Raw genomic sequence first — 17,081 nt, 5'->3', positions numbered from 1 at the left:
AGGCATGGTAGGGGGGGCGGAGATTGGGCCTCTTCAACGGTATCGTTGTAGTACCCTGTGCTTGTTCGATGGGGGTATTTTCATCAGGAAAGGGTGGACAGACTCTGGGGTGGGGGTGGGGGACGGGCAGGGCAGGAGCTGTTTGTTAGGGGTTGTTTTTTCTTATTCATCGGCATTTGTAACATGCTTTGGTTTGAATTGCAATGTTGTGGTTGATTGGTGGGTGATCCTCATGGGCAAAAGAAAAGTTGCGGAACCTACGGATACTGGCTGAATGTTGAAGCCAGCCCGTGTCCCCATGTATTCTCCTATGATGCGATTAGTGCAACAATAAAAATTTATTAAAAAAAAAAAAAATAATAATTTTTGTCTGCAAGGTAATGGCAAAAATACGAAAGTTCAGCTGGGGAAGAGTGTTTGTACTCAGACGTACGTTTTTACGTCTCAATCTTCTCCGCCGTTTTTGGCAGCTAAGGGCACGTATTTTGTTTGTTACAACAGAGCATATACATGGTTGCCCCCTGATTTTTCGGGAACGTGTTATGTTGGATACTTGTTGCCTCCTACGTATACTGTTGCTGCAGATTACCACAAGACGAGAATTGTTAGAGGTGTCTTCGATCAGGAAGATACTGCTGGACAAGAAGTGGGAGACTTCTTTAAGGGTTTCTTACCGTTTTGGGGACCTATGGCTAACAGTAGAGGCTTACGACAATTGACGAGAGTGGTTAAATCCACCATAAACGGAACTGCTGGTGCCCTTAGTAATCTGACAGCTGAGCTTCAAGCGGATCGCCTTATGACGTAACAAAATCGTATGGTTTTAGACGTCATACTCGCAGATCGAGGTGGAGTATGGAAAGTGATCCAACCGAGTTGTTGCGTTTTCATCCCAGATAATGCTCCGACAGTTTACGAGGCCATTTCTAAGTTACATAAGAACTCCGAGTCTATACATGTGGACAAAGGAGATTGGTCGTTAACTGAACGGTTTTGGGGACTATTATCCGTTTGGGGATGGAAGATTCTGACGATCATTGGTGTGGCTTTAGCAATTCTTTTTCCGTGTTGTCTTTGTATACAGTGCGGTCCCGCCATATGTGGCCTTTGTGCTACTATGTGTATCAGGGGATCGCCTGCCTCGAGAGATACACAGAGGAACAAGATAATGCTTCAACAGCATCTTGATGATCTGATGAATATAGACCTGGACTTAGATTGACGTGAGTTTAGGTTATTGCCTATGTAAGGGCAAATGGAGGGTCTGAGGTTCCGTGAATTCTGAACCCATGTTTCAAATGTCATGGTTCCGTTACGATTTGGGTAACGAGGAACCGTAACCGATGAGTTCGGCAAGTACGAGTGATTTCGCTACGTTACGCACAAGGGTTCGTAGTGTTCTGAACCTTGGGTTCATTTTGTATATGGCAGCCATTTTGTGGTTGCCCTCACATAGGCCGATGACTGCGGCCGAAAGAGTCTTTAGCACATGTACACTTTAGCTGACTTCTGAATGACCTGAGCGAACTGACCCTCTTGCCTGAAGCCGACCTTGTTAGGCCATTCCTTTCCCAGTAGCTGATCAAGATTGAGGATCAAAGCACAGGACATCGTAAAATTTTACTACACACAAATATGTCTTATCTTTCTCCCACCTGTTTCTGTTTCTTCCTTTATGGCTTATTTATGAAATGGGTTGTGGCCTTTTTTATTATAGGTTCGTTCGACCTGTCTAAAGAAGAATGTTGGGTTTGTCCGATGATTGATCATGGGTCGGGAAATTGAAAAGTGGGTTTTACCGTCATGGGACACTTCTGGTGTGGACACATGTGATTGGACAGTTCGTAAATGTAAGGTATTTGTCTGGAATGTGATTTTTGGCATAAAAAGGGATGACTTGCTTTGTAAATTGAGCAGTCTCCTGAGAACTCATACCGTGATGACTTCTAGGACTTCTGTTACTGGCTGCAGTCAATAAATTCGACGGGGGTAGCATTCCACCCTTCTAGAGGGAGAAGACATGTTACTTACTTAAAACGCGGTTAATCCTAACCAGAGCCTCAGCCTCACAAAATGGATGCTGCTGCCACTGACACGAGTCTGACCTCCTGCTGCTGACCGAAACTTGGCAGGGGAGGCCTGGACAAAGGGTTTCCTGTCACAGGGAGGTGCTACACCTCCCCAGACAGGAGATAGTGTATTGGGGCAGGGTGGGTTGAAAGAAACTAGACACTGCCTGGGGCACACAAGGTGTCCCATGCAAAATCCAGTCAAACCGGTTCTGGGGCACTCAAACCCCAGCTCTGGCGCGAAACTGGACAAAGGAAAAGGGGTGTAACCACCCCCTTCCTGGGTCCCACCCATAGGAGGGACCTAGCAGGCAATCCAGCCCTTTGATTTGGAATAAAGGTAGGAGCTGTGCAGATGCACATCAGATTATCCTGACTGAAACTTATGAAACGAAACTCTGGACCCTTCGACATCCTACTCGACGTAGAAGACTGAAGAATCTCCCTTGTGGTTAAGGAGTGACCACCCTGTGCAAACAGGCACCATCCAGTACCTTGACGTTTGCTTTGTTGCAGTTCCCGCCGGAACTCGAGCGACAGAGATCAACAAGGCCCAGCGTACCTGCCTTCCAACAGCCGGATCCACAGTCCCTGCAAAGCTGAGACCCATGGAGGCGACCTGAAGCGTGGGGCCGGCCATCTTGGAAAAACTACGAAGTGCTGATCGTGCAGCTTCCGAGGCTCCCTCGAAGCTGTGCATTGGAGTTTGAGAAGCTCCAGCCCCGAGCAGCTTTTGCACCGAGGGCTCACCCCTCCACACTCACCGAGTGCTGCGTGGGGCCCTTTTGCATTTTCCTGCTCGACGCGTTGGTCCAGCCGCTTGCCCGTTGGCTATTGGCCCCAGTACAAACGAACCTTTGAATTTACACCGCTGGTCTGGTTGCTCCAGACTGGCCCTCACTCCCCTGAAAAGGAGCACCCGCTCTGACCTTGCTGGTCCGAGTAAGAAGCGATCTTCGAATCCTGCGTGGGTTGCCCTTGCCAAGGCTTGTTAACTCCGATCCGGAAGCAGACACGGCCGACAGTGAGAGCCTTCGTGGGACAGCCCGTGATTCACTCCAGGACATCCTCGGTGCCCCAGAGTCCACGTGGCAGCTGAGACAAGCTTCGCGACAAGCACCTGATTGCGCCCGACATCGCCTGGTTCCTTCCTGGTCACTGGCTAGTGACCCAGACTCTGTTCCCTCTGCTTTCAGGTACTCTACATCTTCGATCCACCCTTGGATTGCACCGGACACTTCTCTTCTGGACGCCTGCAGCATCTTCATCTCCAGGCACCATAGATCTTCGTGGCGAAACCCGACACGCTTTTGCACCTGTGCACCCGCTTCCTGTGGGTGAGGTAATACTTGAACGCCGGTGCTCCTGTAGTGGTTTACACCTCTAGTGTCTAAGTCTAAAGTTTTGTCCTTCTAGTCCAGTCGGAAGACTCTTAAAACTGTAACTCGATAACTTTTACGCACCATTGACTTTGCATTGGTTCATGCGTGTGCTTTTAGCGCTGCACCCGAATCCCGCGGGCTACTCCCGTCCTAACTGCTGTTAGTCCAGTGTAGTCCCAGCGATTCCCAAGGCCCTAGGCCTTACCACTGATCCATTAGTGATACTTTTACCACTTTTTTGATATATGGTTTGAGTGGCCACTGGCCCTATCCATAATTGTGCAACTTTCATATGTTATATTGTGCTTTTGTTTAAACGCTTGTGCTTCTTTACTCATAAAGAGTATTGGGGATTATTCTGAGAATAAATACATATATTTTTAGGTCTCGCGCCTGCGACGCATATGGCGAAGCCATATGCATCGCGCAGGCGCGATACTATAGCTGTGGAGTCTGCTTCCCAGGAGACAGAGACTGGCGCGCGCACGCTCTGGAAAGCGATCGGAGCCGGCCGCGCGCGCGCGTTCCCAATCTCCTGTCTCTCTGGTTCTCACTCCTGCTGGACGTCCCACAAACCCTCCCTCGCTCCCGCCGCTTTCCCTCCCTGCGCGATGCTCTTTTAACAGCCTGTGCTGCGAGAGACCGGCACACGCAGGCTGCTCTCCGGAGCTCCGAACCCTCCCTCGCTCCTGCCGCTTCCCCTGCGCGCTGCTCTTTTAACAGCCTGTGCTGCGAGAGACCGGCACACGCAGGCTGCTCTCCGGAGCTCCGCAGCTCCTGCCTCCGCCCCTGGTCCTGCCCTGCCCCGCAGCCCATGGATCACCCACCGCATGCAGAGGTGGCTGGCGGGCCCGTGCCGGAGTCACCACAGCCGGAGAGCAGGGGCTCTGGAGAGGTCCACGCCAACCACCGGGCCGAGCTGAGCGCTGGACAACTCCTCATGTGGATCGACACGGCCGCCTGCCTGACCGGTGAGAACTGCGCCCGCGGGGGGCGCTGCGCGCACTGTCCGCGGTGCTACCTGCTGCTGACCTACTCTCAAATGATATCCTGAGCCTCTGACCGGCATTTCTGACAATGCGCTGATACACCCCATACTAGCACTCAGTGATACATTTAATTATACAATGCCCGTTGGTATGCCACTTGTTTTCCATGGAGCCTGGTTCACGCCCCTCGCTCCTTGTTTTTTAAAGTTACCCACGGGCGCGCTCGTGCGTGCGGGCGTGCCTTTATATTGTTTATGAGTCTGGCCATTACAGCGTAGTTCCCGTAGTTGCTCCATTTGCTCAGGGATATAACCTGAGCAGATAAAGCTGTTCAAACGGCAACAACATCGCATCATAATGGCTAGTAAAATGTTTTATGCTTTTAGCATTCTATGGCAAGTAAAATGTTTTATGCTTTTAGCATTCTATGTGGAGATCCACTCTCGCCTCTTCAGGGTGGGAAGGAAGGGTTGGGGCTCGTTCACTTCTACATGGACAGACCTGGCAAACATCCTCGAAGCGGGTCTCAATCACGCAGGGGCAACTGCGGTTTGATTAATTGGCCCGCGTGATCAGGACTTCTGTGTCAGGCCCACAGTGTTGTCAACTGCAAGGAATCTGTGTGCTTTTTGACGGCCCTGAAATATGAGCTTTAGCTCCGTTGCGAGCATTCTAGTGAGGAATTTATCAGGCCATGGGGAAGCTGTTACAGGCACCATGTCGAGGCTGAAACAGTATTCTCTCATCATATTGTTCCTGTTTTATAGGCCAAAGATATGTTTATGGATCTTTATATGACTGATGTGCTGTACATCATGCACTGATATACTGCAGTGAACATCAATGAAGATGGAAGACCTTACAGGTTAAGAGGGATGACTGTTACTTCTTTACGGTGAAACCACCCAGAACAGGTTGGCTGATGAGCGATGAATAACTCTGATTACGACACACAATATTACTGCACTAGGTCTGAGAGTCGTAAACCAGGACGCTGCAAGCTTAAAGCGATTGCAGGTCGGAAACAAGGGAAACAATTACTAGAACGTATTTCACCAAAAAGTAAAATCAAATGTTTCCTGAAAACTGATCCAGCAACACATATCTCAAAACAGTAGCCAAATATTGCAGTTTGTTAATATTTACTCCAAGTCCTACGTTTAATTGGCATAATTAAATAAGTAGGGCAACTGAATCAGAAATAACCAGCATTCTATATGCATTCTGAAAAATAGATTTTACAATCTGGTTCAGTATCATTTAACCAAGACCCCACTAGTAGCACTATTGGAATAGATCAAAGATGCCACAGACAAGTTTCAAGTTTTGTGGCGAAGGAAATACTGCTTGTAAAACGTAAAGCGCACTTTTCACCATTGGGAAGAAAATCTCACAGCAAGGATTGTGATGTAACAGCACGACTAGAACTTCAGACCGAACTCGGTGAGATAGCTCAGTGAGTTCAGTGCTAGCTGATGGCGCCTGTCGATCCATCAGACGCAACTTGAATTCCTAGAGCCAGCTAAGCCTCTTCTCGCTCACGATGAGCTTAAACTGAGCACCATCGAGCAGGTGCCTCATAACACATCTTCTCTATAGCGGTTCGAATCGGTCGACATGTAACCAAGCACTATAAAGCCATGTATTATTATGTGTAGAGAAGTATTTATATTCTGTGCTAAAACAAAGAAACCATTTTTATTTTGCTTCTTGCTAAGGGCGCTAGCATGGGCGGGCAAAGCTAGGCTCGCATTTCACTTGTCTAAACACGGACTAATTTATTTGTATCCTTCTGTTTGTGTAGGGGATACTGCATAACCCATTGGCTTCTAGGCGATTGATAGAACCAGTCCGGGGCTGGGGTCGTGATTGCAAATCTTAACCTGCCGAGGCCTCGCAGTAGTGAAGGAGTTGTAGGTTCTGTAAAGCTTCAGTTAGGGCCCGAGGCCTCGGGGCGCTGTAGGGAGCTCAGGAACCAGCCCTGGAAGCCCAACAAGAGAAACAGAGTCGGGCCAGACAGTTTATTAAACATCAAGGGTTATTTTTTAATGAAGGTAAGTTAGGATGCTGGTTTATGTGATTGTTATATGTTTTTAAAGATGTTGCTAATTACGTTTTATGGAGATTTTTTTAATAAACGTATTACTACTGCAACCAGAAGCGACTAGAATAGATAGCAGGCACTACACGCCTTCAAGGCACACGTTTCTGAGCTGGCTAATCGGGCCCCCGAAGCGCAACTACTTCACTCATTCAGAGTGCACTGTGGGACAAAGTGATCCAGGAGGGAGCTTGTCAACTCACTCCTCACGTGTTTTTGATGGCTGAATGGGACCCTGCTACCTCTTGAGAGATAGTTCACCAAAGATAAGCATTTTGTGAGCGTTTCCCCTTATACACGCAAAGAGGTTAGTTTGTATCGTGCGTTTATGAAGCGCTTCATACTGTTGTCTGTGCCTTCTTCACCCCCGCCCTCCCTCCATTTGTCTGTGATACCTACCGTTTGCAATAGGTCTCGCATTTACGCGAGTTTGCTCTGTTGGCATTGTAAATGGCAATGCCTTCTATTAATGTTTTGGTTTTTAAAACACAAATAAAAGGCATTGTCATTTACAATGCCAATAGCTTAAACTTGCATAAATGCGAGACCTATTGCATTGCAAATGCTTGTTATAATATATAACTTGTGTGGTGTCCTTTCATTTGATATTACAGGATTGCATATGGTAAAACAGCTGGCTTCACATGCCCTCTTGAGTTAAGCCTTTTAGGCTGCTTAGTCCATGCTACCCCTAGGATAGCTTGTCTTTTTAAGGTTGACTTACAACCATCACCATAAGGGATTGTTTGGACTGATACAAGGTGCCCACAGAATTGTGGACATCATATACCAGGCCAACTTCTCACAAACATGCACTCTACGCAGCACTCCACTCTATGCCACTATACTCTACTCTGCACCACTGCACTCTAACGTCATTGTATTCTACACCATTGCATGTTATACCACTCTACTTTGCACCACTCTAGTCTGCACCACCCAACTCTGCGCCGCTGCACTCTACACCGCTGGACTTTACACTGCTGAATTCTATGCCGCTGCACTCTACGCCACTATACTTTGCAACACACTACACCAATGCACTCTACACTAGTCAATTCTACGCCACTCCACTCTAACCTACTCTATGCCATTGCACTCTACAGCACTCTGCTCTGCCACTCTACACCACTGCATTCTACTCTTAGCCACTGTCCTTTATGCCACTACACCACTGCACTGTAGGATACTCTACTCTGCAATACTGCACTCTGCGTTACTGAACTGTACGCCACTCTACTCTGCACTACTGCATTCTTTGTCATTATACTCTACGCCACTACTCTGCATCACTCTGTTTGCTACTTACGCTGCAGCATGCCACTCTATGCCGTGGCACTGTATGACACTGCATTCTACTGCACTATACTCTACTCTGCACCACTGTATTCTAAGCCACTCTGCACCACTGCACTCTACTATGAAACACTCTAATCTTAATCTATGCCACTGTATTCTATGACCCTGTATTGTACACCACTGAATTCTGTGCCGGTGCACTCTGTGCCACTGCACACCAATTTTTACTTCAACACTCTAAGCCAATGCACTGTACACCACTCCACTGTACGCCACGCGACTCCACTCTATGCCACTCCATTACAGGACACTCTGTGCCACTACACTCTACAACACTCCAAAACACTCTCCTCTATGGCACTGAATTGAACAGCAGCCACGCTGGTGTACAACATTGCCAATACACATTGGAAAGGCCATAAATTCTTGCATGGGCGATACCTTTTGGCTTTGCCAATGCTTGTTTGTATTTATAGTGAGCTATGTAGAGTGCTGGATTAAAATAATTCGACCGCTTAATACTTTTCTCACGTATGATTTAAGACACAGGAGGATGAAAGAAGACAGTGCTCAGTTTGGCTATTACACAGAAACATCACAGGCAATGTGCCCTATGCACATGGATTTATGTTTGATTCATTCCTCGGCTGGCAGACCGTTTAGTGAGGTAAAACTAGGCCAACACAAATCCTCTATTTTACCTAAATCAGTATATACAAATTACCTGCATTTCTAACAATTGCACTCTAGTAATTTATTTTGCTCCTAAACTACAGATTTTGGCATTTTTGACTCAGACTTCAATCTTGCGATTCCTTCATGAACATGTGATCCACATTATGGCACAAGAGCTGGATTCCAGAACTGGGAATTTAGGCACATGAGCTTCAGCCATGAAGATCTCCATAGGGAGAATTCTTGACAGAACAGACTGGCAAAGATCTGCTTTGGTGTTTGCCTCACTTGTGCGTTGGTGCAAACATCATTCTTCTATATAACACATTTTACAATTCATCTATAGGTAGCTGTTAGCTACCTATCAAATGTGATGACAATCATGTCTGCCTAACAATACTGTTGTGCTTGCAGTGTTATATTCCATATGGGTACCCCAATATAGGCCTGGGTAACATCCCAACCTTTCACCTATATTCGTCACACAAGCAACCCCTTCTAGGGTGGGGAGAGCTAAAGGTGGCTTAGCTACCTTAATCCCAGTAACCTCACCTTTAACATTAAAGAAAGTTTACACCGCGTCACAGTTCTATCAGTTTGTACATCTTTACTCCGAGGGGAATCAGTCTATTATTGTAATAAATATCTAAAGTAACATATTTGATAATACAAGACATAGGGTAATTAAGACATTAGAAAAAGAATTAGATAACATTTTAAGGGGATGGAAGAGATTATCTACTTATTTCTGGGGCTGGAGATTTTAATTGTGAAAAGTGTAAAATTGTAGTGGGAGAATAATGTGGATACTGCGATCGTTTTGGTGACCCAATCCTTCACTTCCCACATAATATTTACGGGGAAGAAGTTAACTCTACTATCCATAGATACAATTTAGAAGTCATAGAGCGGGTGAACACAATGGAGAGATGATCACCCAAACAAAGGAAGGGGCGAGATCTTCCTGGAATATAGATCATATAAGTATCACGGAATTGTAAGGCACAAGTAGAAAGTTTTTTCATTTATGCAAGCCTGTTTAGCGACCATCATCCGTTATTCATGACGCGGAAGCTAAATCTGCCACGGCAATAAAGGGGGAGGGCAGCTGACATAGACATAGAAACAGAAGGTAATAATGGAGTCTCAATTAAATGGGCGCGTGTGAACCCAACTGCTTTTATGGAAAACCTAATAGGGACAAAACAAAAAGACATCAATACTTGTCTGGATAGTTCCTCTTTAAACACAGATATTGTAAGCACTTTTTATAACATTATGTCCGAAATCGCCAGTGATTTAAAATCGAAAAATACAAAAAATGTGAACATAATCCCAGATGGTTCAATCGTGAGTGTTCAAAGATAAATAGGGAACTAAAAAGAGCCCTAAAAGTAAGACCCAGGGATAGTGAAAGGATCAGCAACCTAAGGAAAACTTATAAAAACACCTTGAATCTAAGGAAAATAGAGATTCGCAAGAAGGCGTGGGAAAAAGTGGTTCAAGCTGCAGAGCACTCGATGCAGTTTTAGTTTGGAAAACAATAGATCACCCTTTTTTTTAAAGATACAACAGCGGCTAAAATAGATACCATAGTAACACCTGATGATTGGATAATGCATTTGAAAGCATCTTTAATCCCGGATGCCATTACAAATATGAAGAATGGTAACAGCAACCTTATTTTAGTGGAAACTGTCAAAATACCACCAATCTCTTTGGATGAAACTAAACATGCCCTAAATAAAAGTGCAAATGGTAAAGCCGCAGGGCCAGATGCGGTACCTATTGATGTTTTTAAACATAATATCGATTTTTGGTCACCGATTTAAAAAAAAAAGTTTTTAATGCTACTATAGGAGGAGTGTTACCAGCATCATGGGTAGAAAGCATAATAGTACCTATTTTTAAACAAGCATTTGCAATGCAATAGGTCTCGCATCTGCGAGAGTTTAAGTTATAGGCATTGTAAATGCCAATGCCTTTTATTTATGTGTTTTGATAATCAACCCATAAATAAAAGACTTTGTCATTTACAATGTCAATAGCTCAAACGTTTGTTAATGCGAGACCCACTGCATTTTAAAGAAGCAGCCGCCATTGACCTAGGCTGCTTGGAAATTGAAAACGTGCATGACGAGCTGAATGATGCAAGAAAGCATGTCCTGCCTGCAGTAGGAGAAACTCATTAACACCTTAGGAGCTTGTAAACAAACCTCCCCAGTGCTGCGCTGTCCATTATCCAGTGCTGAACTGGACGTCCAGCGGTCGCACGCAGCACTGGGGAGGTAGTGCCCGTGACGACCGTTGGCCGACGGCAGCACTTAAAGGGTTAAACAAATTAGTGCTTGCAGACTTAATAAGACGTACTGTGTTACAAGCGAAGTAAAAGGGCCAGACCTCATGGGAGGTTACATATGAAGACAAGGCAATACTAAGGAGGGACTAACAAGCCTATTAACGAATCAGAAGCCAGCATTTACAAAGGACAATGACACAAGCCAGTGACAAATAGGGGCGGAGAGTGGGCTAGGCTTCAAGTCCATACTCGAATACAGCTTTCACAGAGCAACGCATGCCCTGCCCTGGCTCAACCTAAAAATAAAAAATAAATGCCTCACTTGTTTTAAATCCTTTAAAGGGAACTCTTATTTGTTTTGATGTCAGATGGCTATCTGGGGCTGCAGGGATAAAGGCAAATCTGTCTTGTGTGATAAACAATACACAGTTTGCTGTTGTTTTTTCATCCATCAATCAGAAGGTAGAGGAAGTGAAAACCAGTAATCAAAGGCAGGAACACACAGAGAAAGGAACAAGGGAATAAGAAAAGGAGAAGACTTGAATGAGAACAATGAAAACATGGAGAAGGCGACAGAAGAATAAAGGAAGAATTCCAAGTGATGACGATCTGGGAAAGAGGGGGGGAGGTAAGATCCTTAGGCTACAGAAACAAGAAAAGAAAGAAGATGGGGAACAAAGGGAGAGCTAGCTATGATGTGATGCAAAGAAAGGAACCAGTAAGAAGGGGAAGGGGGAGGGAAGAGAAACAGACAAAATGATAGCCATTGGTGGAACAGTGAGAGATGCGAGATGAGGGTGAGAGAGTGAGGTGCTACAAATGAGATATTGAGGTATGGGAGACACAAAGGGAAATTAATATCTACAACAGGGGGGGGGTCGGTGAAACAATGAGGGAGATAAAGAACGGAGAAGATATGAGTGGAGTACTGTGAATTAAGGATGGAGCCACGGGGATGGGAGAAGACAGCTATGCAAGAGAAGCAAAAGGAGAACAAACAACATAAGAGAACAAAAAGGAAGAGGGAGTGGAAAGGATATGGATAGCATGAGGAAATCTCAGGGGAAAGACACGAAAGAGAAAAATCAAACAAGGAAAAAAGAAAAAACACACAAGGTCACAAGGGAGAATGAAAGCTAATGTGAAAATCAAAGCATAAAAGGTGGCAAAGATGAAAATGATGTCAGAGACAAAACGAGTGCGAGACTGAAGGGAGAAAGTGGGAACATGTAAAATTAGAAATAACTGAGGCAAATGGAATCACAAAAGAAAGAACAAGGAAGCAGACAAAGAGGGCAGGTTGGTCACACAGGAATGACTAGTTTAAAATATGGAATGGTAAGCTTGAAGCGCAGCATTAACATAACACACCAACTTCAGCTCTACTGGGAGCGATCAACTGAGTGACAAATACCCAAGAGGCAAATGAACAGCGCACCAGCAATTATGCAGTGAGAACAGCCGGAATGATTGTAAGCCACTGCGAAGGCCGCTTTGAGTATTTCCTGCTAGGAAAGACTCTGAAGTAAGTAAAATACTTGATAAACACTGGGAATCTAAACTGGGATATTTGAACAGAGTAAGCTATTCTTTTAAGTGTCCTTGCAGCCCTTGCAAGGGAAGGAGCTAAAGATGCAATGTAGGAAAGCAAACGAGTGAGGAGAAACATGGAAATATAACCAGAAGATGAACATAATTATGAAGGAGATAGAAGGCAGGCAGAAAAGGAGAACAAACTGCAAAGCAGGCGTTGAGGAACAAAGCAGCAGACCAGGTAAAACATGGAGCCGGGGGCTGCTGCAATGCCCATTGACTTCTCGTCATGTGATGGCCTATGCACTTCCTTGAGTGAACATACAGTTCACGTGCCGCTGAAAGCCGATATTACACACAAACATACAGCAACATGCACACGCACAGAAGCCTTGTAGTTTTGTTTACAGCGCTCTACACCACAGTGGGTACAGTTCGGACTAGCACTCACAGGGCAGACAGCAGGAGGGAATGAAGCATGTGCGACCTCCACCCTCAAAAGAGCAGTGCTAGGGGCCCCACAGAGTGGACAGGGGCTCTAGTGTGGACACCTTCACCCTCGGAAAAGCAGTGCTAGGGGCACCCCCAGGGAGGGTAGTGGCTCCATTGTGTCCCCTTCGAGCAGACACAAGGAGGCAGCAGCGGCAGCGCCAGAAGGCCCGGTGCAGCCACTCGCTTTAATGGCCGGGATGTGGCCGAGTCCGTGAGCCTAATTAGGTCCCGGGGACCACACAGAGCAGGGCTCGGAGGACGGCGCCACATTCTTCGGGAGATCTGGACCGAAGCGCGTGACATGGAGGGCTCTGCACAGTCCCAGACACACGCATGGTATTATGCCACGACGGCTGCACGCGGGCCCCCTGGAAGGTGCACTATTACAAACACTTGACGTATCTTGTCTACTTCGGAGCCGTGGTACTTCTGGTTTATGCACATATGACACCTCCAACCACAAAGACAACCAGATGGAGACAGGGCAGTAACAAGGCGGGCCTAAGAAGCCTCATTATCAATCGGAAGCCCGCATTTACCATGGACGATGACACCAGCCAATGATAAATATGAGCGGGGCTTTCCCACCACTTCTAAAAAATACCCTAACACAGCATGTCTTGCAAAACGATCAGCGCATGCGCTGCAACGCTAGGCAAGACCTAAAAAGGGGACAGAGGTACCGCTACCATCCCATATCCCTTCTTGATTCTACATCTAAATTGATGGGTAGAATCATGTTAGGAAGACTAGAAAACTGGGTCACTGAGAACAACATCCTTACTAAGGTCCAGCATGGATTTAGAAGGGGTATTTGGACAGTGGAACAATGTGTAAACCTTGAGCTATTAATAGGAAAATACACCCTAGCCAAGGAAGGTCAGCTACACCTTTGTTTTGTCGACCTTACCAGTGCTTTTGACATGATTTACCATGCTAAACTATGGCAAACACTGAAAGGGTTAGGTGCCCCATATGATATGAACAATAGTTACTTACCTGTAATCTGTGGTTCTCCAGTATTGGTGTCTTTCATAGATTCACATGCCTGAATCATTCCCCGTCGTCGGAGTGGGAGTCCCACGGTACATAAAAAAGCAATAATATGCATAGAATAACCAAGAAACCTTGGTAATAACCATCCAGGAAGTAAAGTAGCCCTAAGCTACAGGAGCAAAAACTTCGACACTCATGACTATCCTAGTCATTATGTATAGACCAAACTGCAGCCAATCAGGCGTCAGCACCCACCAGAATGTTCTCCACAGAGGCTCAGGCTCTCAGATTTGCTCGCACAGGAGTGAAACCAATATACTCGCCTGAGGAGCTTCTGAGGGGAGGTGGGCGGGTGCATGTGAATCTATGAAAGACACCAATACTGGGGAACAACAGATTACAGGTAAGTAACTATTGTTCTTCTCCAGTATTGGGGTGTCTTTCATAGATTCACATGCCTGAATCAGAATAGAAAGTAGTACACCAACAATAAGCTCGTAGACGCTTCTTGTGTTACATGCATTACTAGCAGCAGAAACCAACATGTCAGAATAAGCATCTAAAAGAGCAAGAGGAGGAGGGAGAACAGAGGCTCACCTTATTTGAAAAGATTACGAAGAACTGCTCTTCCCACGGAAGCATCTGCATCACTTGCAGTGTCCAGACAGTAATGTTTGGTGAAGGTATGCCTGCTGGACCAAGTTGCAGCTTTGCAGATCCGATGAAGAGGCACACCAGCGAAGGGAGCGGTAGAAGAGGAAACCGCTCTTGTAGAATGCGCTCTAGGTAAAGACTGTAGAGGTCTTCCTGCTTGTTGATGACAGAGTCCAATTGCTGAGGAGACCCACCGGGCTATAGTCTGCTTGGATACGGCATATCCCTGACGCAACCTTCCGTATGCTCCGAACAGTTGGTCTGTTTTCCGTATAGTGGCAGTTCGTTGAAGATAGAACTTTAGACATCTCCTGATGTCTAATGAATGTAAGGCCCTTTCAGCTGCTGATTGCGGATTTGGGAAGAATGTTTTGGGAATTACTGGCTCATTAAGATGAAAGTCAGAGGGAACCTTTGGCATGTACCTTGGATTGGTCCGCAACACCACTGAATCTGAAGAATTGCAATAAAGGAGATTTTGCTGTGAACGCTTGGATGTCGCTGACTCTCCTTATGGAGGTCAATGCTAAAAGCAAAGAAACTTTCCATGAAAGGAATTTGAGATCCACTTTATGAATGGGTTCGAAAGGGTGATGCATGAGCTGAGTGAGCACCAAGTTAAGATACCAGGATGGAGGTGGATGCCGAACTGGAGGAAACGTACGGAATAACCCTCTAAAAAATTGCTGAATTATTCTTGATGAATACAGAGAAGTAGATCCATCCTGACGGAATCTCGAAATGGCTGCCAAAAATACTTTCAGAGTTGAATGAGATAAACCTGATCTAGCCAGATGCAGAAAGAAAGTCAATATCCGTTCTGGTTTAGCATGAATGGGATGCAGATTGGCATAGTGACACCAGGCACAAAATCTTTTCCATTTGAGTTTGTCGGTTTTAATCGTGGCCGGTGCCCTAGCATTGGCTAGAACTTCTTGACAATCCGCAGGGATGTCTAAATGGGCAAATTCATTGTGTTGAGGAGCCAAGCTGCTAATTTCGGGGAAGCTGGGTCCGGATGGCAAACTTGACCCCCTTGAATTGTCAGGAGATTCGTTATTTGTGGCAACTGAATGGGATTGCACTCCGAGAGGAGTAGAAGCTCGGTGAACCAATACTGTCGAGGCCACCTGGGGGCAATGAGTATTAGGCGACAGGGTTGCCTCTTCATCTTCCAGATGACCTTAAGAATCAACGGGATTGGCGAAAAAGCGTATGCAAATATCTGACACCAGTTCATCGAAAGCGCATCCCCGCATGAGTCCTTGTGGGGAATCCAGCTTGCAAAGTGTAGGCATTTCCGGTTCTGATGCGTAGCAAACAAATCCAGGTCGGGGTGACCTCACTCTCGGAAAACTTGATCCAGGGTCGGCTGATGGATCTCCCATTCGTGATTGGAAACTGCAGACCTGCTGAGGGAGTCTGCTAACACGTTGGAGACCCCTGGGACGTGAACCGCTGAAAGATTGATCTTGTGATCCAGGGCCCAATTCCAAATCTCTTGCGCTTGACGAGATAGTAGGGCCGACCTTTTACTTCCTTGTTTGTTGAGATAATGCATACTTGTCGTATTGTCTGTACTAATTAGAACCGTGGAACCCTCGATGATTGTCCGAAAGGATTTCAGTGCTAGAAAGATCGCCCGCAGCTCTAGGAGATTTATGTGCCACTTTTTCTGGTTTACGTTCCATTTTCCGTTGATCGTCATTCCTTGAAGGTGTGCACCCCATCCTTCCAGAGAAGCATCCGTGGTGACTATAAATCTGGGCACTTCCGTCAGGAATGTACATCCCTCTTTTAAGTTGCTCTTTTGCATCCACCAGTGAATAGCGTCCCTCATCCGAGGAGTTATGCTGATCATGTCTTCGAATGATCCTACCAGTTGCACCCATTGAAGACTGAGTTCCTCTTGCAAGGATCTCATTCTGAGATAACAGTTGGGAATCAAGGGGATGCAGGATGAGATCATCCCTAGGAAAGATTTGAACCTTTGAACTGAAACACACTTTTCTTTCAGAAGTCGGAAAGCCATCTGTGAATTTTTATCTGTCTTTCTTTTGAAATGAAAACCTGAGTGAGATGAGTATTCAATGTCGCTCCCAAGAAAGACTTCCTTCGAGAGGGAGTTAGATGGGATTTTTCTAAATTGATTGAGAAGCCCAGGTTCTGGAATAGCGACAGGCACCTTTGAACATGCGTCTTTGCTGTGTCTAGAGAATTGGCATTGATAAGGCAGTCGTCCAAGTATGGAAAAATTTGAATGCCTTCCAAACGAAGATGAGCTGCCACAGGAGCTAATACCTTCGTGAAAACTCGGGGAGCTGAACGGAGTCCAAATGGGAGAACTTTGAACTGAAAGTCCCTGCCAGCCACTCTGAACCTTAAGAATTTCCTGTGCCTGGGAAAGATGGTACATGGAAATAAGCATCTTGAAGGTCGAGGGTTGCCATGTAATCCCCTTCTGAGAGGAACTGGAGGATTTCTTGAAGTGTTAACATCCGGAAGGACAGTTTTTTGAGGTATTTGTTGAGGGCACGCAGGTCGAGGATAGGGCGTAATTCCCCTGGCTTCTTGCGTATAAGGAAAAATCTC

General features: G+C 46.0%; 1 protein-coding gene across 2 annotated transcripts in view; it reads right to left on the bottom strand.

The window, feature by feature from the left end:
• The window catches only part of CMBL (carboxymethylenebutenolidase homolog), a 716,939-nt gene that overhangs the window by 626,849 nt on the left and 73,009 nt on the right, over positions 1 to 17,081 (bottom strand). The gene's annotated exons all lie outside the window — the stretch shown is intronic.

Source organism: Lissotriton helveticus, chromosome 4_1 (genome assembly GCF_964261635.1).
Source record: "Lissotriton helveticus chromosome 4_1, aLisHel1.1, whole genome shotgun sequence".
Taxonomy (NCBI): domain Eukaryota; kingdom Metazoa; phylum Chordata; class Amphibia; order Caudata; family Salamandridae; genus Lissotriton; species Lissotriton helveticus.
The sequence above is the reverse complement of the archived record's forward strand: the minus strand, read 5'-3'. Positions and strand labels throughout refer to the sequence as shown.